The following is a 25,370-nucleotide window of genomic DNA, read 5'->3' as shown; positions in this document are numbered from 1 at the left end:
TCGAAAATACTATATAAACTTACAGCATTAAATACATATTTTCTGGTGTACGAGGTGCGATCGGAAAGTTTAAAGACTGTGTCAATAGAGGGCGAACCGGATGTAGTACGAGCTTCTGCCGCTAAGGGGTTGGGCCTACATTCATAGTGAATCAGTGTGCCAGCCGGCATCATCGAATTAACATTTGTTTCTTAGTTACGGGCGTTTTGGTAGTGCATTACACCGACCCTCCTGCGATTTCGGAATGGCATGTGCATCAAATTTTGCCAAAGATTCGCCAAAACGGCTACGGAAACCTATGAAATGCTAAAGCAAGCATTTGGGGAGTCCGCAATGGGTCGTGCACAAACTTTTGTGTGGAATTCACGTTTTAAAAATGGCCGAACCTCTGTCGATGATGACGAGCGTTCTGGACGACCATCTTCGAGCACAACGCCTGAAAATGTTACGAAGATTCGGCAGGCCATTCACGAAGATCGACGTCGTACCATCAACGACTTGTGCGACATTGTTGGGATAGGCTATGGGACCTGTCAGCTGATTCTAAAGGAAGAACTCCACATGCGACGCATCGCAGCCAAGTTTGTGCCAAGGCTCCTGTCTGAGGACCAGAAGCAGAATCGACTTCTCGTTTGTCAGGAGCTCAAAGATCTTACAAGAACCGACCCCAACTTCCTTTCTAAGGTTTCCTCTTCCCAAAGATGAAAATTCAGCTAAAGGGAAGGAGATTTGAGACGATAGAAGAGATTCAGGCAGAATCGCAGATGGTGCTTGACAGGCTGACAAAGAAAGATTCCAGGGATGCTTCCAGGCTTGGCAGCGGCGCTGGGATCGCTGTGTTCACTCCCAGGGGAACTACTTCGAGGGTGATGGATGAATTTAATACCTGAGATAAGTGTACGGTTTTTCTTTTTTATAGGCGCAGTCTTGAAACTTTCCGATCGCACCTCGTAAGTAATATATTATAAGTCAATGTTTTGTAATTTGTGCACCAGAAGTAGGAATGAAGTAAAAACGGGGCAGGCAAAAACTGTTGTCCGAAATTTGTGCAGTTTAATTTACCCCTGACTGTGAGGAATATTAAAGCAACTCCCCCCCCCTTCACAATGTACGACCGGAGCTTCGCAAACTTGGCAGTGCTGTTTGTTATTTTACGTTAATGTCTCACTTCACTGTTGACAGACAAACAGAAACAGTAAAATGAAATGATGATGATGAAATATGATACAAGAGGACATCCAGCAACAAGCTTCGAAGATGAAATACCATTTTGAAGAGGGTACAATTTCCCGCTTTGTAATTTGGACGCAACTGTTTCAGATTCTCGTATGGAAACTGGTCATCGTATATGTATCCTAAATATATAACTTCATGTGTTTTATATGAACATATTTTTCAATAAAAGTTTGATACGAGGTGCGATCGGAAAGTTTCTAGACTGCGCCTATAAAAACCCGTACACTTATCTCAGGTATTAAATTCATCCATCACCCTCGAAGTAGTTCCCCTGGGAGTGAACACAACGATCCCAGCGCCGCTGCCAAGCCTGGAAGCATCCCTGGAAATCTTTCTTTGTCAGCCTGTCAAGCACCATCTGCGATTCTGCCTGAATCTCTTCTATCGTCTCAAATCTCTTTCCCTTTAGCTGAATTTTCATCTTTGGGAAGAGGAACAAGTCACACGGAGCTAAATCCGGCGAATAAGGAGGGTGCGGGATGACGGCCATGGTGTTTGAGGCCAAAAACTGCCGAACTGCTTCTGGTCCTCAGACAGGAGCCTTGGCACAAACTTGGCTGCAATGCGTCGCATGTGGAGTTCTTTCTTTAGAATCAGCTGACAGGTCCCATAGCCTATCCCAACAATGTCGCACAAGTCGTTGATGGTACGACGTCGATCTTCGTGAATGGCCTGCCGAATCTTCGTAACATTTTCGGGCGTTGTGCTCGAAGATGGTCGTCCAGAACGCTCGTCATCATCGACAGAGGTTCGGCCATTTTTAAAACGTGAATGCCACACAAAAGTTTGTGCACGACCCATTGCGGACTCCCCAAATGCTTGCTTTTGTATTTCATAGGTTTTCGTAGCCGTTTTGGCGAATCTTTGGCAAAATTTGATGCACACGCCATTCCGAAATCGCAGGAGGGTCGGTGTAATGCACGACCAAAACGCCCGTAACTAAGAAACAAATGCTAATTCGATGATGCCGGCTGGCACACTGATTCACTATGAATGTAGGCCGCACCCCCTAGCGGCAGAAGCTCGTACTACATCCGGTTCGCCCTCTATTGACACAGTCTTTAAACTTTCCGATCGCACCTCGTACATGATTGAAGAGAAGACCACGGGGCTGCATTGCTCAGTGACTCACTGTTGGGTGGTAACAGGCACAGATCTTGTGGCCACAAGAAGAATAACTGGTATCAGGCACTAACGGTGGTGTTATGATATTGTTTCACGCTTACTAATCACAAGGGACAGAAACTTTACGCTGGTGGGACGAGATCTGTGCAGAGAAAACCACAGCGTCATGACCACAGGCAAAGAAACTTAAGCATAGCTATGGCTCAGCGCGTTATAAATATGAGTACGAACGATCATCTTAAATAGGCACCAAACAGCGCTTCTTTTAAATGGTGTACAACCACCGCAACTTTGTCTTTAGACGATGGTCCGCGTCGAATGTTAAAAGTTTTCAAACATTATTATGAAGATGGCAGATGTAATGTTTGTCGAAACGGTAGGAAATATTCGACGCGGCTCATTCCCGATAGTAAGGAGCGAAAATCTTCGGACAAGAATTTTATGGGGTCACGGACATGAAACGTTGTAAAATACATTCATTTCACGACCTGAGTCACAATTATGATTGACGACATACCATTACATTAGTCACACTTCTTGTAGTAGATCCTTCCTTCACAAGCTAAAAATCATTTATATTATAAATTGCGAGTCTTTTATGGAACCAAAAGGTTCGTAACCGTTTCCACAACAGCCCGCCACCGGCCCCTATCCTAAACCACAAGAATTAAGTCCACACAACCAAATTCAAGATCCATTTTAATATTATCATCCTACCTACGGTTACTGTCCCGAGCGGTCGGTTTCCTCCAAATTTTTAAACCATAACTTTGTATGAGTTGAACAGACTGTCGTCATCGTACTTCAACTAAATTTATCGAGTGGCTTCGAAAACTAACGGGCAAACACTGATTGTTTAAGTTATGACTACGTTCAATTTAAAACTGTCTATCTTTAACGTCAATATTGAAAATTACACGCCGATACAATACAAGTCTGTGCACTTTCCAAACAAATCTTAGGAAGAGCAGAACATGTGTGTGTGTTCAATTTGTATCTTATATGCGTCATGTTTGTGTTTGATTAAATATATTTATTTTGTACAGTCTATACACAAACGTTTGGTGTGTTCCTCGTTTATTAATTTAATATATATTTATACGATTATTTATTTATTTATTTCCTATGTTAATTCATACTCATTCCAAGAAAATAATTAAACATTAATTCCACAGATAAATATAACGTCTGACTACAATAAGCAACTTACCATGAAAATGGAAAGCTACAAACAGAACTACGGATCATTATAATATATTGCATTAAATATCTAATAGTTTTTTAAAATATTTTAAATTGATAAAAACCTGAAGACGACGGTATTACCCGTCGAAACATGTCGTTTTAATAAAAAGCACTAAAAAAAATAATTTAAAATCGTATTTACGATTAAGAGCGCTAATATAATATTTTACACAACAAAATGTTTTAATATTATATAATTTTTACAACACCAATAAACTTCAAACGTTTGTGTATAGACTGTACAAAATAAATATATGTGTGTGTGTGTGTTTGTATGTGCGTGCATAGTCTCGGTAAGGTTTGTTATGCAAGTCCTACACTGCATGCTCTGAAATCAATTTATTCCGATTCTCAGTTGCGGCTAAGAACATAAATTAAGGAAATCCATAATCAAAAAAAATTAAAAGACGTCTCAGTACTCTGTTTCAAAGGCCATTTAGAAGACTCCAACCGAAGTTTTGTTACAACACGTGTTTTACCATGAAACCAGCCAAATGAACTTCCTGGCTCTGTAAGATCTAAGATATAATGATGGATGTAACGGAAGGAACCGTCACAGTCTGAACACTTCCCTCAAGAACAAAACCCCGCCACTGAATCCTACCCCAAGCTTACCCAATCCGTCTGAGTGTTACGAAGCCCTTGAAGCATTTCTTTATGACGAAAGTCATACTTGTAGCATCATGCATGCAACGGGAGTGCGCACGACGGTCCGTGTGTCCGTGTTGTGTGTCTGACCCACGTCAGGATTTCAAGTCTTGTACGGTCAATCCATCCTAAAAGTCATCCTCAGGGTGTACGTCTACGTTTCTACAACCATTACATTACCACCAGAAAATTACCAGCCGAGAATGTTGCAAGTATCTAAAATAGTTCTTCCCTATTGAGACGTTTAACAAAGTAGCATATCAACATTAAAATCATTACTTATCTTCGCTTAACTATGAAAATTGCAAAGCGTAACAACTAAACATGTTTTGTTCCTTTGTATCAAAGTGCATATACACAGCAGGTCATAGAAGACTGAGCAGTCTTTTGTTTCAGTGCACTCTTTCAACAAATCAGAATAAATTAAAAATAAATAATGTTCTGTAACGATAATTAGCGGTCAGAACGCTGGCCTTTTAATCCTGGGGTCCCGGGTTCAATTCCCGGTGGTGCTCAGATTTATAACTTGTGTTGGGCAAGGCCGTGGTCTAGGCAACACGGAGTTTTCCTCCGGGGGCTTCCCCGGTTTCTCCGTGGCATCCCAACAATTACTCCATTCACACACAGAAGAAGGCAATGGCAAACCACTTCTGGATCATCTGCCAAGAACGTATATGAACAGGTCCCAGTCCGAGAAAATGACGGAAGGATCCTGTTCATATGGACCTGTCGTCAGACAGAACACTAATAATTCAATTATTTATAATAATAATAATAATAAAAACGATAATTAGAACCAGTATTTATCTTTACTCGAGATTTAATGTTGTCCAAATATAATCTTAAATCGAGGTTATAACTATGCTGTGCTGTATAGTAGCACAAGTACATAGTAGGCCGTAGAAAAATTATAAACCAACAAATGCCATCGGCCCACAACGAACAACGTCATCGCCACAAGTGGTATATAAAAGTACACCGAAAATATTTCTTGTTACATTAAAGATTTAGCATTGTGTCAGACCATGAATCCTCAAGCACTACGTTAAACTTTTTATCGGTTAAAGTTGCAAACATGACGAACATTCGAATCTCATGGGCGATGTCCGAAAAGTTTCTTGCAAATATCTACAATTATTTTATATTTTATTGGTTACAAGCTCTTGTCTCACGTGTTATTTCTCAGTAGGATTCCAGGTCCTCACGGCGGCTTGTTAAATCACTGTGAAGGCAGTTGATTAAAGCCGTGGAAGCTGGGACTGGATTCTGTTAAACACATGTCCAGTCTGCCAAGGCAATCTGTGACACTCGTGGGTGGAGATGAAGTGAATGAAAATTGGTTTCTACGACGTTTTCTAGACATCTGCGTATTTGTCGTACGGAATGTCGGAGATTACTTTAAAATATCTAGCCTAAATAATACGGTCTGAATATTGCAGGTAGTGGATACTCAGTACTTCAATTAAAATGCATTACCAATACGTGTTTATTATAGAAGAATATGTTAGGCGATATCCATTGTCTGTTGTATATCTGACATTCACGACGTTTCAGGAATTCGCTCTACTCCAATCATCAGGCGTCATAACACTGATACAATTTTATGTTATTAGTGAACACGGTCGGTATCAACCCAAGACCTTCAGAGCGATAGGTTAGTGCCTTACCTGCAGGGGCAAACATGACCACTCTTTGTGCTTCAGAATGTCACTAAAGTAAATAGAACGACAGAATAAAATGTTTTATATATATTATTTAAATCTTGTCAGTCTAATCACAATAAATTCTTATTAAATATTAAAATATTACAATAATTAACATTTAAAATATTAAATGATGTTCTTTATCGAAATATTCGATTTACATTAGACCATCATTTTTTCACGACATGTTTCAGTTCCTAAAAGAACTATCTTCAGGTGTATATAATTGTATAAAAATTCAATTCAAGTTATTATTGAATTGAATTTTTATACAATTATATACACCTGAAGATAGTTCTTTTAGGAACTGAAACATGTCGTGAAAAAATGATGGTCTAATGTAAATCGAATATTTCGATAAAGAACATCATTTAATATTTTAAATATTTTAAATGTTAATTATTGTAATATTTTAATATTTAATAAGAATTTATTGTGATTAGACGGACAAGATTTAAATAATATATATTTATTATATCACAATATGACGCAACTTTACCATCTCAAAAATGTTTTATATTAATAATTAACAGGCACAGAACTCAGCTTAAAAAATGTGTCACATTTCAATCGTCTTCCTGTACAAATTCTAAGTTCTTTAAGTTACAATTACAAACTCCTATTTCCCAGTCAGTCCTTGTAAGACTAGTTCATCTGCCCTACATTACTGCGCAGACAAATCCTTCATTCTATGTTTTTGTCTAGTCATTTAATCCGTCACTCTGATTTCTTTTGCATGAATGTCGCCCACATGCGAACACTATGCCTCGTCCCAACTTCCGCATTTACTTGCAAGCCTACAATTTTTTCCCTGCTGTTTCTTTACTGACCTCATTAGAAACTCTTTGTGCACGAAATGTTCATCCCCGCAACTGCGTATGCAAATCCCAAGTGCTCGCGTCTTTTGTTCCTCCTGCTATATAATTTTACTGCACTTGAAATGCAAAAAAGTGAAAAGTTTGTGAGGGCAAGGATCATACAGCATTAGATGAAAATAAACACAGGTGTTAATTCAAGAAAATTTGTCAAAGTTTTCAGCCTAGTAATTTTTCAGTATTAAGGATACGAAGAATAGGTTATGTATGATTTGAGGTTTTTACAGCGGTGAGTATGAAAATTTCTTACTCAAGATTTTTAAACGCAACCCTTCGTGGGGGTCAGTTTAGTTTCTTACTCGGGAGGGGGGGTTTAGTTTCTTACTCAAGATTTTAAAACGCAACCAACCCCCCTTCGAGGGGGTTGGTTTAGTTTCTTACTCAAGAACTTGACCAACCCCCCGCGGAGCTCCGAAAGGAGCGCTCTGCTCTAGCTGTTAAAAATCATTTGCATATATTTTTAGACGAAATTTGAGCGACTCTCCATCACGTGATAATTTTATGTCATTCGCACAAAGAACACGCCGTTCGAATCGCATAATTTACAGACAGTCGGAAAAGAGACGAAAGGATAAAGTTTGGAAAGATGATTAAAAAGCAGCCGCGGCCTATTATATAATTTCTGCATTTGCCTGGAGGAACAGACGAAAAACATCGCCATTATGCTTGTCTGGTCGTTCCACTACAACTGCGCAGTGAATAGTGTTTTTTGCAACTGTTCTGCAGCTTCCATTTCTGTGCTAATTGCGTCGCGGAATGAACTTAAGAACGCGGAAGTCACGAGCCTTCAATGGACTCAGAAACCGTTCGGTGGGCCCACGAAAGGGAACAGCTATCGGATGTTGATTCCGAGCACGAGTGTTGAGTAGTTAGCATTCTGATTCATATTCTAAGTTTCTAGGATCGATTCTCGGCCCACATGTCAGGGATCTCTACTGGTTTACCTCAGTCTCTTCACGACTAAAATGCCAACGACATCCTTTACGGGACGCGACGTCGGCAAGTTGCGGCGTCGATAACCACAGCTCAAAGCAACTGCCATCATACTCCTACTCGAAAGGAATAACAACGGCAAGAATGGTATCCAAGGTTATTGTTGCGCTGTGTGATCTAACACATGGTTGTTTTCACAGTTGATATAATGTTCCCCAAACAATAACTTTATAACGTTCCCCCAACAATAACTATATAAAGAACCCCCAACAATAACTAGATAAAGAACCCCCAACAATAACTTTATAAAGAACCCCCAACAATAACAATATATAACGTTCCCCCAACAATAACTATATAAAGAACCCCCAACAATAACTATATAAAGTTCCCCCAACAATAACTATATAAAGAACCTCCAACAATAACTATATAAAGAACCCCCAACAATAACTATATAAAGTTCCCCCAACAATAACTATATAAAGAACCCCCAACAATAACTATATAAAGAACCTCCAACAATAACTATATAAAGTTCCCCCAACAATAACTATATAAAGTTCCCCCAACAATAACTATATAAAGAACCCCCAACAATAACTATATAAAGAACCCCCAACAATAACTATATAAAGAACCTCCAACAATAACTATATAAAGAACCCCCAACAATAACTATATAAAGTTCCCCCAACAATAACTATATAAAGAACCCCCAACAATAACTATATAAAGAACCCCCAACAATAACTATATAAAGAACCCCCAACAATAACTATATAAAGAACCCCCAACAATAACTATAACTGTTTCCACTGTCGCAACACTGTGTTACAACAATGCCCTCCCATTATGCGTGTCGTACAGTTCGTAGGAGAAAACGCGACACACAGAGTCCAAAATGTGTTCATCGCTCATGTTAAGTCGCGAAAAACACTAAGATGTGGATCTTAAAGAAATAGGGTTGAACTGTGTGAACTGGACTTATCTAGCTCAGCATAACAACCTTCTGAATTTAAAATAAACCTCTGGGCTCCATAAAAGGCGGATAGGTTCTTGGCTAGCTGAACGACCACAAGCTTATCAAGAACCATTTTGTTCCATGGTGTTTGTAACAAAATTAATTTTCGAGGATGGTTGTATCCTGAAGTGTTCCGCCAATCATAGCCCTGATGATGGAAGCATGAAGTGCCTTTGAAACATCGTTCAAAATCTACCAGAACACAAGGCGCAACATCCCAGAAGACAGCCATCTTCATACTCGACGCCGTGAAAAATATAAGAGTTTACCTAAATTAGTTTCCATTAGGTCCTATCTGCCGTTAAAAGCGTAAAATTAAGCGGTCAAATTAATTTTTGAAAAGTCAAAAATAATTATTCATGTGCAAAATTTCAAGATGTTAAGATGTGCCATTCACCTGTACAAATGGTAATAATTTTATAGATTCATCATCATTCCCTGCCTCCAGGCGGCGTAATAAAAATATTTTTGTTATGTACATAATCTATATCTAATCGATATGTTAATTCGAAAATTTGCTTTCATTCTGCCTGAAAGCATATAGTTAAGTATCCGAAATTAACATCTGCATTTGCATACATTCACAAAAAACGAAACCAATTTTACCCAATTTAACCACATCAATAAACAATAACTACATTTCGCAAACTGAAATTATTTCCTTAAATATCATTAACTATTAATCTTTCTAATGGTGAATAGCTGTTTTCTTTGAGGTACGGCTAGGATTCTTTAAAATACTTTATACAAGCTTCAAACAGTTTCTGGTTCTTTGTGCGGATTGCTTACCGAAAAGATGATATGACAGACGTGGCTTGGCACGTGGCGATGTTCGTCACGTGTACTTCATCCCCCACTCCGTAACACACTTCTGTCTTCCCGCTCACTTCGCTCACAGAATACAATCAAACTGTCATTCTTTTACTATAACTCTTCAAACCGCGGATGAACAACAAAACATCGCAAAACAGTCTTAAAACTGCTTATAACCTATATTTGTGCATTAAGTATCGTTTGCAGATTTACGGCACTGTATTTACGTACCTACTGATTGCCTGTAAAACAAAAATTGGTTTTCTTTTAGTAATAATACGTGTCATGTTAAGAATGTTTGTTCCCGTTCAAATTTCGTGTATCTTACATTGCAAGTTTCCGACCTGAACGAGTAACCAACCACGACTCACGCACGGACCGGAATGACGTACAGAACGTCAGGTCCACCACAGAAGCTACTGCCCTGCTAGCTATTCGGAACTCCGTGTTAGCACTCCGCTCTCCTCGCCCTAGCAACTAGACGATCGAAGTCTCCCAACGTAAGGAACTGCCGCGTTCTGTCGTCATTACACCATATCATTCAAATTGTCAAACAGATAAGAGATTGTGTTTATTGTAAGTTTCTTGCATAGAAATTTCCGTGGCCGGATCTTAATTTTGTATTTGATTTTCCATTTATGCTTTTAACAAAAGATGTTCTTTTCATAGAAACTTTTCGTCATAAATATGTAATTAAGCTCTAACATATCAGGAAAGCTTTTCACCACTGCCAATAGTCATAAAAATTATTCCAAATCACATGATATAACATATTAGATACACAGATGAACACTGGTTTCAATCTAGCAGAAAATCTCATATTTTCCTCGAACAAATATTTTTACAGTGATTTTTTTTATATTAGAACTTATTTAAAGTAACAAAATAACTTATTATTCTACTCAGAATATCAGAAGTAACGTCGTATTAATTAATAAACGTAACTAGATACATAAAATGGAAAATGATTTTCCTTGAGAAATTAATAGTCATTAAGTTAAACCAGTAATTCCGTTCTTAAGGAACCAGAAAGTTCATCACAGCCATCAAAAAAGCCCAGCACTCGACCGTGTCTTGGAGTAGTTCAAAAACCTTGTTTCTTTAACGTACTCCAGGCTCAGCAAAGTGACTTTCAAGTGCCTCATTTCTGATCTACATCACCGAGTACTTTGTTGTGTTAACTTGAGATAACCAGTCTCCTTACAAAACTTTGTTATTTAAATATGGTTTTGCTATGTTTACCATATTCCTTCATGAGAAGCAACGTTAATGAAAGCAAGTGTATAAAATGAAAATTTATAATTCTCTTCCGAAACAATGATACATGGTTACAACTTTAATTTTTAATTAAGTCTAAAAGTTTTCCCACTAACAAAAACGATAAAACCTTTTCTGTTTAAAAAGCGTTTCGAACTCTTCTCGTGATAAATCTGGAAATAAAGTTTAATAGGAGGCACAGTGTCGATAAATTCGAAAGAATGCAAAGTGTGATAAGAGACAATGCTGAAAATTAAGATCACGAAGCGTAAGCTGTGTGACGTTTGTAAAAATAACAGAAGCTTACGAAGGTTCCTGCCCAGTATAAAATAATTTCTACTAGCAAATCTACAAAAATTAAAATCACAGAAATTTTTTTACAGAATCCTCAGTCTGGACAGACGTTCGTGCATGACAAATCTGAAGCTAGATTTTTCCTTTTTCTAGAATATTTTTCTGGACTGAGCAAACCAACTTTCTAGTCCAAACAAACTTCACGGTGTAGTGGTTACCATTCCCACCATCTTCAGAGGGTTACTGACTTGTATATCAATCGCGAAAACTGGCTATCTGACTCAAACTGAAGATGAACCTTGGTAATCTCCTACAAAACCACACGGTGTTACGACTCGTAAGGCCATAAGACGTCTTTCAGTTGACAACACAGAAACGTCATGTCCTCCGTGACTAGTCGCGATGCACTACAATAGTCTAGATGTGCCAGCTATTTACAGGTGTGCCACGGGATGGGACCCGTGTTGAATGCAGTGTCGTAATTACGCTTGAAATTCGTTTCAGTTGAACAGACCATCGACTCCGAGCTACGCAAACAATCATGAGGACTTCTCTGCACTGGGTCAGAGTGAAGTGTGTCCTAATAAATCAGCAGTGTGATTAAACGCGTTAAGTATTTATTGGAAAGGATCGATAGGCCTGTGGAGGATTCACAACGATCCAACTGAATGATCAATGTACTGTTCCCACAAGTGGAGAAATCTTCAGGACCTGCGTATTGTTAGGGCCACCATACGACTTTCTGAACCAGACAAATGTTGCCTAGTATTTTTCGCAAAATGCTTGTTTCTATCTAATTAAACCTGGATCAGGTGAAGACGAAATCAGATAGTGTTGTGCGTGTGCAGAATTATATTAAGGCGCATTAGGGACACCAGTGGTTACGAAATTACACATTTATTTATTATCCTCAATGCTAGATAGCAGTGAGATCATTGTGGCAATTCAGATACTACTTTATGAGAAATAACAGAAAAGTCTTTAATTGCGACCGCCCTGATGATGGAGGCAGTAGGAGCGTCTCAAATATCAATAAATTTCTACTAAACTACACAATTAAGTGTCCCAGAAGACACTCATACACTCGCAGCCGTGAGAACTTGAAATCTCACTCTATTATTCTAATATTATCCAAATTCAGAGTAATCTCTTACGTTCATGCTTCCCGGCCAAGATTTCGTACGTACGAGGTGCGATCGGAAGGTTTCCAGACTGCGCGTATAAAAACCCGTACACTTATCTCAGGTATTAAATTAATCCATCACCCTCGAAGTAGTTCCCCTGGGAGTGAACACAACGATCCCAGCGCCGCTGCCAAGCCTGGAAGCATCCCTGGAAATCTTTCTTTGTCTACTTCGAGGGTGATAGATTAATTTAATACCTGAGATAAGTGTACGGGTTTTTATACTCGCAGTCTGTAAACTTTCCGATCGCACCTCGTATGTAAATAATTTTAGTCTTTATTTAGAATGTTTCCGATGTGGTATCTAATGTCTGTAGCTTTGAAACCTATAAGTGCAGAACGCAAAAGAAATAAAAGAGAGTATGAATGATTCGAAGTCACCCACCAGCCCTGAACCTCTCATACGTAGCTAGTGACCAACAAATTCTTTTAGTCTGGGGAAGCAGCCAATTGCCAAAAGATAAGAACCATGCTGAGGACGAGGAAAACTGAAAGTGGACCACGGATGAAAATTCTGCAGTGTCGACTGTATTACTCTAGACTGACTGCTCGGTTTACCGCTATCTTGTGTTGGAAGGAAAAGTAATGTAACCTCAGCTTCTCGTACAGACTGCATCTGCGGCTAACAATATGTGCGCTCGGAGACGGGCAACAAATATTAATTTGTCGTTTAAAGGCTCTTCTCACGATACAACTTCTGCAGCAGTGATGGCAAAATCATTTCAAAGGGGTTCCTAACACGCTCCACGACATCGTATCAGCCCGTACCTCTTAGAAAACACATCTTCATTACAAGCATCTGTTAAGGAAATAATTTCTGCGTACTTTAATAAACCCATAAATACATTTGGACAAAATGCGAAGTTACTGAATGTTAAACCAAGTCGAAGTGATGTATATGCCTAGTTACAAATGCGATTTAAACTGAAATTTCTTCGCGATTTGTGATTCAGTCAATACGTAATTGACAGCCTATGTCAGACACCCATATACATATATTTCTCAAGCTGAAGATATGTAGTGTCTGATCCTAAGTGGCATTTTCCGATATTCCGATCATCTGAAGGAAATCGTCAATTGTATTCCATTTCTGCTGCTAAAGGCAGTTTCGAAAAATACGGAAAAGAACTTAACTGACTGACAGAGGGCCGCGTAATAGCTACTGCTATAAAGCCGTCAGACTTCGACAGTGCTGGCTCCTACCCTGAATGGTTGTTGGATCTACCTTGATAGCTTTTGGGAAAGAAATATGTGTATGTAAACTACGAATTATGTACATATTCCTGTATTTATATTTAAATACGTAGTATCTCAGTTACTCCAAACTTCGCCCTGAATATTGAAGCGGTAAGCACCTCTGAAACGTCGGCCAATTTCTACCACGCCTTACGGCGCAACAACCCTGGAAATAGTGATCTTTGTGTCACAAAATGAACCTATCTTTCTTCTATAAATATCAGTACGTTTTAAGAGCTTGGCCGCGTGGCAAATGTATTGGTAAAGGCCACACTCACACTTCAATAAGTATGAAATTCACGGTTTTCGGATAACATACACAGTAGAAGAGTTAAATGTAAGCTCATATATCAACAATATCAATAAACCCTTCCACAAGAAAGCGTCTGAAAAAGACAGTAAAAAAATTGATGTTCTTTCGCACCCCAGACTTGCGTGAGTCACTTCTCAGCATTCGAGGAGCACATTTCCCCCAAAACCTCGGCCATTCCAGGGGTATTAGAATCGAACTACGGACACGGCAGCCTATTACAAATATTTAATCTATTCTACGAGGCGCGTCCCAAAAGTAAGTTTCCCACTCGTCCCACAGCTAGCAAACCTTATATTGAGCGAAGCGACTGTGCGTACGTGATAGAGCAATGACGTAGCATGGCGCATGCACTAAAGGCACTTCCCGCGTTCTCACAGTAGCATCGTTGCAGCTGTTGAAGATGGAGGTTCTTATTCCAGCTCCCGCCGACTGTGAAGTGCGGTCAGTGATAACGCTAGGCCGCACACGGCTCGACGGACAGCAAGTCTCCTGCAGGAGTTCAGCTGGGAGGTGTTTAATCATTCACCCTACAGCCCGGACCTCGCTCCCAGTGATTTCCATCTTTTCCTACACCTCAAGAAATTCCTTTCCGGTCAGCGTCAGCGTTTTGAGAATGACAGAGAGGCGGAGATGGTTGTCACGCAGTGGTTCCAATCCCAGGCGGCAGACTTCTACGACACAGGTATTCAAAAGTTGGTCCCACGGTATGACAAATGTCTCAATTCCGGTGGCGAATATGTTGAAAAATAGCTGGACACTTGCTGTATCTGTTGCAATAAATATTTCCATAAAATTGTGTTTTGTTTCTGTAAACGGCACCAGGGAAACTTACTTTAAGGACGAGCCTCGTATGTCCACACATTGGGAACAGCTCGGTCTATCGGATCGAACAGAATATGTGAACAAGGAATATCCGTCAATTGAATAATTTTTTTTTTGGATATTATCCATCGTCTAGTAAATATAAAACGTAAAACGACGTTTCGGAGATGGGACTCTATCTCCGTCTTCAGGTTCCTACTCAGTTGGGCCCACTAGATAGAGCTAATCCCATCTCCGAAACGTCGTTTTACGTTTTATATTTACTAGACGATGGATAATATCAAAAAAAAAAATTATTCAATTGACTCTTCATCATCGTCAAGAAGTTTTAGATTTGATAAGGAATATCCGTCCTTAAAAACGTAGTCAATTTTAGAATTCCAAGACGGGTCTCGCCACCAAGATTGTACCCGTTCATTAGCCTGTCTCACGATCGTCAAAGTCTTGGTTGTCCGAGGGATCTGCAGGGAAGAAGTTCCTTTGGTGTCTTAACGTGTTGCACCATTCTAAAGCCGGGTTCACATTTGCGCACTCTGCCGTAACATAGAAAGACGCACATGAGCGGATGCCCCCGGTCGGTTCACAGCGCTCATGTATCACGCTGCCGTCGTTTTTTAATGAAGGGTGTTACATTACGCCGCCGGAGAAGAAATGCGCACGAACCTCGGAATCCCTTGCTGCGTTAAGCTGTTACGTTTCTACAGAACGCGAAAGTGTGGACCCAGCTTAAAAACATCGAACCACTTTTGCTCGTGCCGTTGTAATGTATTTTCTTGTGTGCCCAAGACGATTTATTCGAAAATATCCTAATTTCTCCTACGGTCAAATACATTGTATCCTGCTGAGTGCATCATCCTTCCAGTCTGCTGTCTGATCCCTTCGAATGTCAAAAGAGGAATCATAAACGTAGAAACACAGACGTTGGAAGTATTAAACCAATTATGTAAAGACGAATAAATTAACAATTATTTGTGCCCCAAAAATTTAACACCGCGTTCATAAGACACCATCCTGAACCAGTCGAATACACTACACATTCTCACACACAACTTCTTCGAGATGCATTTTAATATTATCCTCCCACCTACATGTTCGTTTCCAAATGTTCTCCTTCTTTCAGAATTTCAGTTCAACATTCTGTGTGGGTGCAGGTGGCCTCGTGCAGGTTTTTTGGGTTCAGCCTTGAAGATAAAGACAGTATATTCCTCTTAAACGTTATTTTACCTACAACTCCACACTACGTTTCTACCCAGAAGAAAAATACGGACGTGTAGTGCTCGTATTTTGCTGTCGTTCTCATATATGAAGCTTATAACAATTCCGAAGTATTTATTATTTAGCTGTAGGCTGTATTTTGTTGTAATTTTGTAGTGTAAGAACCACTGTCACCGGGTGCGAACCCAATTTCAGTAAATAAATAAATAAATAATAATAATAATAAAAACTATGGCCTTGTACTGCATTCTGGTAATGTTTAAGGCTACTCCAAAATACGGCCGTAATCACCTTCACAGCCAAATGCTGTCACAACCCAGACCAAGTCGACATCTCCACGGTCGTAAGAAGCTAAAATGTCACATATGAACTGGCTACTGTGTAAAGTAAACTTTGAATGGGAATTTCTCTTTCGTCATGCATAAAATGTTCCTTGATCAGGCCTTGTGTCAAAACACTTTTTGAATAGAAGACCTGCAAATAGTTCTCCTTAGGTCTGAAAAGTACGGACAGTGACTTCAAACAGACAAACAATAGATTTCTGGGTCGCTGAACGTCGTCTGGTAATCATCTGATAACGGGTATGTGGACGTAACAGATTTGTGTAGTGACATTAATATTGAGGACATTTATGGAATGGTATTTCGTCCCTTTTGGTCTCTGGTACTGTCATCGGATTAATTATGGGGTCGTTATATATCGCACGCCACACTAGAGCCACCCAGTGCCAGTTCACAGAATTATTGCAACTTCAAAACCGAATCATACATTTTGCTCCAACTGTCAGATCGCCTGCCACACGTAACAAGGAACATGAGTTAATTCAACGAAAACGTTTGTGATGTTTTGTTAACAAATTAATCACAAATAATGAAATTATGGGGGAAAATCGTACACAAAGATAAATATAAATCCTAGGAACTACACAAAATGAACGCCAATTGTAAGATTCAGCACTGTTCATGTTAAATATATTATCAAGAAAACTAACAAAATTTGTAAAACGTAGTCAGTCGCCATTTTCTTCAAAACTTTCAATTCTGGATTGTAACTCCATGTGAACTTATTGATAGGCACCAACGTTTTGTACGAACATACTACCTCCATCATCAGGGTAGTCCTGAAAAGTAAAAATAGTATAATTCTCCGAAACTTTGGTATCTACTTACAATTTCACATGGCGTCATAACCGGGAAGACTAACATCTTCGCATATAGTATCATTCATATCTGCACAGTCTCAAAACTTACATGTTATCACAATTTACAACATATCGCGTCTGGAAGAGAAATGAGATTGTGTTGCTGGTCTAGAGGGCGGAACGTGTCCTTCGCCTTACGAAGTGGCTTACTACTGCAAGCAGGTATGATACACAAGTTTTCCTAACATCGATAAGACATGTAAGCCCTTCAGTGTAAGGAGGTGCCGATTACAAGGGGCTGCCATTTCGATGTCATCCATCACAATTACAGGAGATGGGACGGCGCGACCCACAAGGAATAGCGAAGCTACAGTGGCGGACGATTTCCCGTCGATAAAACGAAGCATCTAAGTCCAAGGGACGAAAGAAAGCTACGTGCTATTTATCAAATGAGATTAAGTCGGACCGTTTAATTAAAAGATTGCATTTTAAAATACAGTGGTACTGGTATAACTGCTTTAATAATCAGTAATTCTGCATTGTGGACTTTGTGTGATTCTAAGAACAAACAGGAACTATGTAAGACTTGAGGTTCTCACGGCGGTGAGTATGAAGATTTCTGTCCTCTGGATCGTTGCGCTGTGTAGTCTGGTCGATGTTTACCAACGTTTCAGAGGTCATACTGCCTCCGTCATCAGAGTATGAAGATTTCTGTCTTCTGGGTTGTTGCGTTGTGTAGTCTGGTCGATGTTAACCAACGTTTCAGAGGTCATACTGCCTCCGTCATCAGAGTATGAAGATTTCTGTCTTCTGGGTTGTTGCGTTGTGTAGTCTGGTCGATGTTAACCAACGTTTCAGAGGTCATACTGCCTCCGTCATCAGAGTATGAAGATTTCTGTCTTCTGGGTTGTTGCGTTGTGTAGTCTGGTCGATGTTAACCAACGTTTCAGAGGTCATACTGCCTCCGTCATCAGAGTATGAAGATTTCTGTCTTCTGGGTTGTTGCGTTGTGTAGTCTGGTCGATGTTAACCAACGTTTCAGAGGTCATACTGCCTCCGTCATCAGAGTATGAAGATTTCTGTCTTCTGGATCGTTGCGCTGTGTAGTCTGGTCGATGTTAACCAACGTTTCAGAGGTCATACTGCCTCCGTCATCAGGGCGAGGTTTTCACAGCGGTGAGTATGAAGATTTCTGTCCTCTGGATCGTTGCGCTGTGTAGTCTGGTCGATGTTTACCAACGTTTCAGAGGTCATACTGCCTCCGTCATCAGGGCGAGGTTTTCACAGCGGTGAGTATGAAGATTTCTGTCTTCTGGATCGTTGCGCTGTGTAGTCTGGTCGATGTTAACCAACGTTTCAGAGGTCATACTGCCTCCGTCATCAGGGCGAGGTTTTCACAGCGGTGAGTATGAAGATTTCTGTCCTCTGGATCGTTGCGCTGTGTAGTCTGGTCGATGTTTACCAACGTTTCAGAGGTCATACTGCCTCCATCATCAGGGCGATGAGTATGAAGATTTCTGTCTTCTGGGTTGTTGCGCTGTGTAGTCTGGTCGATGTTAACCAACGTTTAAGAGGTCATACTGCCTCCGTCATCAGGGCGATGAGTATGAAGATTTCTGTCTTCTGGGTTGTTGCGCTGTGTAGTCTGGTCGATGTTAACCAACGTTTCAGAGGTCATACTGCCTCCATCATCAGGGCGATGAGTATGAAGATTTCTGTCTTCTGGGTTGTTGCGCTGTGTAGTCTGGTCGATGTTAACCAACGTTTAAGAGGTCATACTGCCTCCGTCATCAGGGCGATGAGTATGAAGATTTCTGTCTTCTGGGTTGTTGCGCTGTGTAGTCTGGTCGATGTTAACCGACGTTTAAGAGGTCATACTGCCTCCGTCATCAGGGCGATGAGTATGAAGATTTCTGTCTTCTGGGTTGTTGTGCTGTGTAGTCTGGTCGATGTTTATCGACGTTTCAGAGGTCATACTGCCTCCGTCATCAGGGCGATGACGGAGGCAGTATGACCTCTGAAACGTTGGTTAACATCGACCAGACTACACAACGCAACAACCCAGAAGACAGAAATCTTCATACTCTGATGACGGAGGCAGTATGACCTCTGAAACGTTGGTTAACATCGGCCAGACTACACAACGCAACAACCCAGAAGACAGAAATCTTCATACTCTGATGACGGAGGCAGTATGACCTCTGAAACGTTGGTTAACATCGACCAGACTACACAACGCAACAACCCAGAAGACAAAAATCTTCATACTCTGATGACGGAGGCAGTATGACCTCTGAAACGTTGGTTAACATCGACCAGACTACACAACGCAACAACCCAGAAGACAGAAATCTTCATACTCTGATGACGGAGGCAGTATGACCTCTGAAACGTTGGTTAACATCGACCAGACTACACAACGCAACAACCCAGAAGACAGAAATCTTCATACTCTGATGACGGAGGCAGTATGACCTCTGAAACGTTGGTTAACATCGACCAGACTACACAACGCAACAACCCAGAAGACAAAAATCTTCATACTCTGATGACGGAGGCAGTATGACCTCTGAAACGTTGGTTAACATCGACCAGACTACACAACGCAACAACCCAGAAGACAGAAATCTTCATACTCTGATGACGGAGGCAGTATGACCTCTGAAACGTTGGTTAACATCGACCAGACTACACAACGCAACAACCCAGAAGACAGAAATCTTCATACTCTGATGACGGAGGCAGTATGACCTCTGAAACGTTGGTTAACATCGACCAGACTACACAACGCAACAACCCAGAAGACAGAAATCTTCATACTCTGATGACGGAGGCAGTATGACCTCTGAAACGTTGGTTAACATCGACCAGACTACACAACGCAACAACCCAGAAGACGGAAATCTTCATACTCTGATGACGGAGGCAGTATGACCTCTGAAACGTTGGTTAACATCGACCAGACTACACAGCGCAACAACCCAGAAGACGGAAATCTTCAAACAAGAACTAATTCCACGAACGTCATTAACCAATTGATCTTTGTGTTAGTGAAGTGTTGTATTTGCTTTAAGGTACGGACTAACTAACTAACTAACTAGATGGCTTACCGAACACGAAGGTTCATCACCAAAGTCCTCCACCGGACCCTGTCCTGGGCCAACAAAATCCAGTTTCCTTCAACTCCTATCTCCCATAGATCCCGCCTGACATTATCCTTCCATCTACGTCTAGGTCTCCCCAGCGGTCTCTTCCCTTCAGGTTTCCCAACCAATACCCGGTGCACACCTCTTGTCCCATCCATGCGCGCTACATGCCCAGCCCATCTCATTCTTCTCGACTTAATCACCCTGACAATATTGGGGGAGGAGTACAGATTTTTAAGCTTTAAGGTACGGACTGAATTTCTAAATATTATTAAGACGAACTTAGGGTTTATCTTCCTCCCTTCCTTACCAACGGTTTCATTTACGATATTATAAAGCCTTTTGTAACAAAAGATGTGGTGAAGTGGTTAGCAATTATCCTTATTATTCGGCACGTCCTTGACTCAAATCTGTGGCCACAGACCGGTCATCCTATCCGACAATTTTCGTGGTTTCCCACAGTTTCTGCAGGCAAATCCCGAGGCGGTAGGATAGAATCTTAATTTAAAGCAAGACGGTTTTCTACTAACAACATTACGCTGTTTTCTCAAAAACCTCCTGCCACTTCATACATTTCAGGTCCAAATATACTCCAACACTCAACTCTCACGCAGCTAAATATCTAACGAAAAATAGAATGTGCGGTTGGTTCTAATTTCGTAGGATCTGAGGCTCCCAAGGCAGAGAGTATGAAGACAGTTTGTAGCGCGGTGTACTCTGGTAGACGTTTACAGACGTTTCAGAGGTACTTACTGCGTCCACCATAGGGAAACTTCAATAATAAACAGGATTCGTATGGCTTGGGACAGAGGTCTATGACTGGACATTATGCATGAAAGGCAGGGAATTTACTAATTGAGCGTACTATTTCTCAAAGAGGATTGCATCAAAGCAGTTATTTAATGTAGATTCCAGTTGAGTTTAAATTAATAATGAATAAGAAAGCAACTGAGAATAACAACTGCGGGAGTTTTAAGTGGAGGAACGATGGAAATTCAAAGAAATTAACCGTGAATATTCGATAATAATATTAGAATCAATGAGTTTCTAAATAGTGTTACAGCAGAACCCTACTCACAGAAATGTTCATCTCCACCACTGAGAAGCTCCCGAATCTGAGTACACCTCCTTGTACTCCGGTACTTTCATCAAACAGAATCTTATCCATCATTTAAGAAAATACGATGACAACATATCTCAGGATCTCACCGGTGGAACTCCCCCCCCCCCCATAACACACACACGGATTAGAAGCTTCTATCAGTGGTACATGCAAATGACTTCATTTCTTTTCTTATTTAAAGCCTAGTTAATATTTTGCTGCAGCGAAAACAGAGAAGAAACACAGACTGAAATATGAGACGACTTATATCAAATCTAAAACTTCTTGACGATGGTGAAGAGTCAATTGAATAAAAATTTTCTTGGATATTATCCATCATCTAGTAAATATAAAACGTAAAACGACGTTTCGGAGATGGGACTCTATCTCCGTCTTCAGGTTCTTACACAGTTGGGCCCACTAGATAGAGCTAATACCCATCTCCGAAACGTCGTTTTACGTTTTATATTTACTAGACGATGGATAATATCCAAGAAAATTTTTATTCAATGAGACGACTTAGCTTAGTAGTAACACGCCTGACTTGCATTCGAGCGGCAGGCCGTTCGAATCTCGGCTGGGGGCTGAGAACATTTCTATTTCTTAGTATTTCAAATAAACGCAGACATAATTGCCTGAAAAGATTTATTAAACTACAAAATCCAATGCTTGTCGAAAAATGTAACTGTAAGTTCAGGAATCTATAGCACCATACTGAAAACAAGAGGATATAGAAGTGCAACTGACATTTCTATAGAATAAAAATTTCCTTGGATATTATCCATCGTCTAGTAAATATAAAACGTAAAACGACGTTTCGGAGATGGGACTCTATCTCCGTCTTAAGGCTCCCACACAGTTGGGCCCACTAGATAGAGCAAAATGCGTTTTATATTTATTGGACGATGGATAATATCCAAGAAAATTTTTATTCAATTGACTTTTCACCATCGTCAAGAAGTTTTAGATTTGACATTTCTATATTTAAATAATCGACTAACCTAAACCGCAGGCAGCAGATCGATATATTAGAAGATGCCGACGGCAGAGATCTAATTAACCGTACAGTTGCGTTGATGATGTACAAATTAGGCACATCACAAAATACAACATTTTTCTGAAATTCAAGAATCGATTACACCACACGCGTATCGACAGCGTAACATTTCCGATACATGAAGAGGATAATCATTAAATAGTTTCGTTTATTGGCCTGTGAAATGAGACCTAGTTTTAAATATGTTGAAATAGCATTGGGATACGAAAGGATTCGTGCAGTGTTGCATTACGCATACCAGTCACGCTGGAGCTCCACTTCACCAACACTTAACTTGGCCAATGAGGAAATACAGCAACTTCGTTTACATGCCGTTGTTGTTCCGGGCCGGGGTTTAAGGGCTCCTGACCCCACCCCCATTTTCCGCAAGGATCAACCTCAAATTACATGGTGGGGTTGTAGGTCGTTGGGTCGCTGAAGAGGGTTCGAATGTAGTGGGGAGGGGGGGATGGCATCGGACCTCTCTTGGCGTTCGCATGATGAGGTTCCACGAGCTAGGAACCACAGTAATCCCCCGCTACTACGTCTCTGCTAACAGGTGCTTTGTATTCAAAAGACAACGTCGATTCTTTCTAGCCACAGCGTACACCCATCGTTGAGAATTTTTTTGTTTAAAAAGTGAAAAAGCACTTTTTGATGTTTAGTAGGGGTTTTCTTTTGAGGCAGAGTTGGTCATGGCCTCCTCTGGCTGGCGTACCACATGAGGCTTTGCCACTAAGCCGCCTTCTCGACACTGTGATTTACGAACAAAGTACGAAGGAACAAGCACCCAACTTATAACGCCCTGTCTCCCTCAACTTAGCAGCATTTATTTTAGCGAGTAGGAAGGAGAAAAAGGGCGATACAACAACGTTTCGGACACATAAGAACGTGATAAGAAAGTTCAAGTCTATCCTTACCCTGAAATTGTCACTAACAAATACAATTTTTGACCAAAGGTCAGAGGTCCCAATCACAGTCAAGTGATCCACATTTCTTCTACCATTTCATGAATACAGCATCCTTACTATTCCAGTCAGAAGCACTATCATCTACGTTACGACAAAGATTTCTTTCGCAACAGATGTAAAGAAACTTAAAGGAAATTTACCTTCATCCAATTTTCTCATCGATTACCTTCAAGACAGCCTTACACGTCTACTTGACAAAACTGGGAGAAGTATAGAACACACCAATTCAACTTACACCAGATTTTCAAAATAAGTACACCTACCTTCATTGTAACGCAACTTAAGATGAAAATTGAGATTTTACGCTGGTGAAAACGAAGGTAATAGAACAGACTTGCAGGTGATTACCAACGTTTCGTAGGTGATAGATCGCTTGTACCGCGAACACTGAAATTGACTGGTACTTTTTAAACGGTAATAATCACCTAAACAACACTGCATGTCATAACGGAATCTTAAAGGATATTTAATAAAAATTTTCTTGGATATTATCCATCGTATAGTAAATATAAAACGTAAAACGACGTTTCGGAGATGGGACTCTATCTCCGTCTTCAGGTTCCTACACAGTTGGGCCCACTAGATAGAGCTAATCCCTATCTCCGAAATGTCGTTTTACGTTTTATATTTACTAGACGATGGATAATATCCAAGAAAATTTTTATTCAATTGACTCTTCACCATCGTCAAGAAGTTTTAGACTTAAAGGATATGTTTAACGTCCATTACAACACAAAGCTACATCCCTACCCACATTTTCTAGGTGGTTTCTTATCAAATAAATAACAAATTGCAATATTATATGTAATTTTTCTTCCAACAGTGATCCGATAATCTCATTTTGAATTAATCGCCATTACAGTTACAAGACAGAAAACATCTCAAATTATTTGTTCTATTCCCCTGTAATTTTATAATATTAACCTGTACAATTTATTTAACAATCTGAAATTTGAGGGTTCTCATAGCTCTCAAGATATCGATTTCTTTTTTACTGTCATGTTGTCTTGTAGGTAGATACAAATGTTTCGGAGGAACATACTGCCTCCATGAACGGTGTCACAACCCAAAAGATTAACATCGACAATTATGTGATCAATTTATTTGAGCATCAAACACTCACCGAATAACGCGGTGCAGCAGTAACACTCCAGACTCACATTCTGAACGTGCCAGGTTCGAATCTTGTCTAGGTTACCAGGAATCCTGAATGATCGCTTTCATGACTTTCCTCAGGCTACAGCCAACTATCGTGACAGACCACAACTCGTCCTTTCATAGCGACTAACTATTCATAATCATCTTCCTATCTAATTCGATGTAATACAACTAATGTACTTGATACAGCGTCGTTTAGGCCAGTGGTATTCAACCTGGGGTACGCGAAGACATCTTAGGGGGTACGTGAAATTTAAAAAAATATATATTATTTTATGATAAACACTGAATAATCAGTAATGTAATTTATTTAATTTATTTTAGATGTAGATTATATACTATGTATAACTTGAATTATACACCAACAAATTTGGGGGTACAAAGTTGAAGAGATTTATATCTGGGGGTACGCGAAGACATCTTAGGGGGTACGTGAAATTTTAAAATTTATATCATTTTATGATAAACACTGAATAATCAGTAATTTAATTTATTTAATTTATTTTAAATGTAGATTATATACTGTGTATAACTTGAATTATACACCAACAAATTTGGGGGTACAAAGTTGAAGAGAAATTATATCTGGGGGTACGCGAAGACATCTTAGTGGGTACGTGAAATTTAAAAAATGTATATCATTTTATGATAAACACTGAATAATCAGTAATGCAATTTATTTAATTTATTTTAGATGTAGATTATATACTATATATAACTTGAATTATACACCAACAACTTTGGGGGTACAATGTTGAAGAGAAATTATATCTGGGGGTACCCGAAGACATCTTAGGGGGTACGTGAAATTTTAAAATTTATATCATTATATGATAAACACTGAATAATCAGTAATTTAATTTATTTAATTTATTTTAGATGTAGATTATATAC

The 25,370-nt window shown here is 39.8% G+C and overlaps 1 protein-coding gene across 4 annotated transcripts in view; it reads right to left on the bottom strand.

The window, feature by feature from the left end:
- The window catches only part of LOC110832575 (cadherin-like and PC-esterase domain-containing protein 1), a 270,092-nt gene that overhangs the window by 132,223 nt on the left and 112,499 nt on the right, over positions 1 to 25,370 (bottom strand). For 2 of the 4 annotated variants that reach the window (XR_015537108.1, XM_087356052.1), the window contains exon 1: positions 9,579 to 9,995. The exons of the other annotated variants lie outside the window; for them this stretch is intronic. The gene's annotated coding sequence lies outside the window, so the exon portion shown is untranslated. Of the gene's footprint in view, positions 1 to 9,578; positions 9,996 to 25,370 lie in introns of those variants that run through there. 4 annotated transcript variants of the gene reach the window in all.

The sequence above is a fragment of the Zootermopsis nevadensis genome, unplaced genomic scaffold (assembly GCF_977971745.1).
Source record: "Zootermopsis nevadensis isolate Lab colony 2312 unplaced genomic scaffold, Znev_1.0 Znev_ptg000025l, whole genome shotgun sequence".
NCBI lineage: Eukaryota > Metazoa > Arthropoda > Insecta > Blattodea > Termopsidae > Zootermopsis > Zootermopsis nevadensis.
Note: the sequence above shows the minus strand (reverse complement) of the source record. Positions and strands in the feature narration are given on the sequence as shown.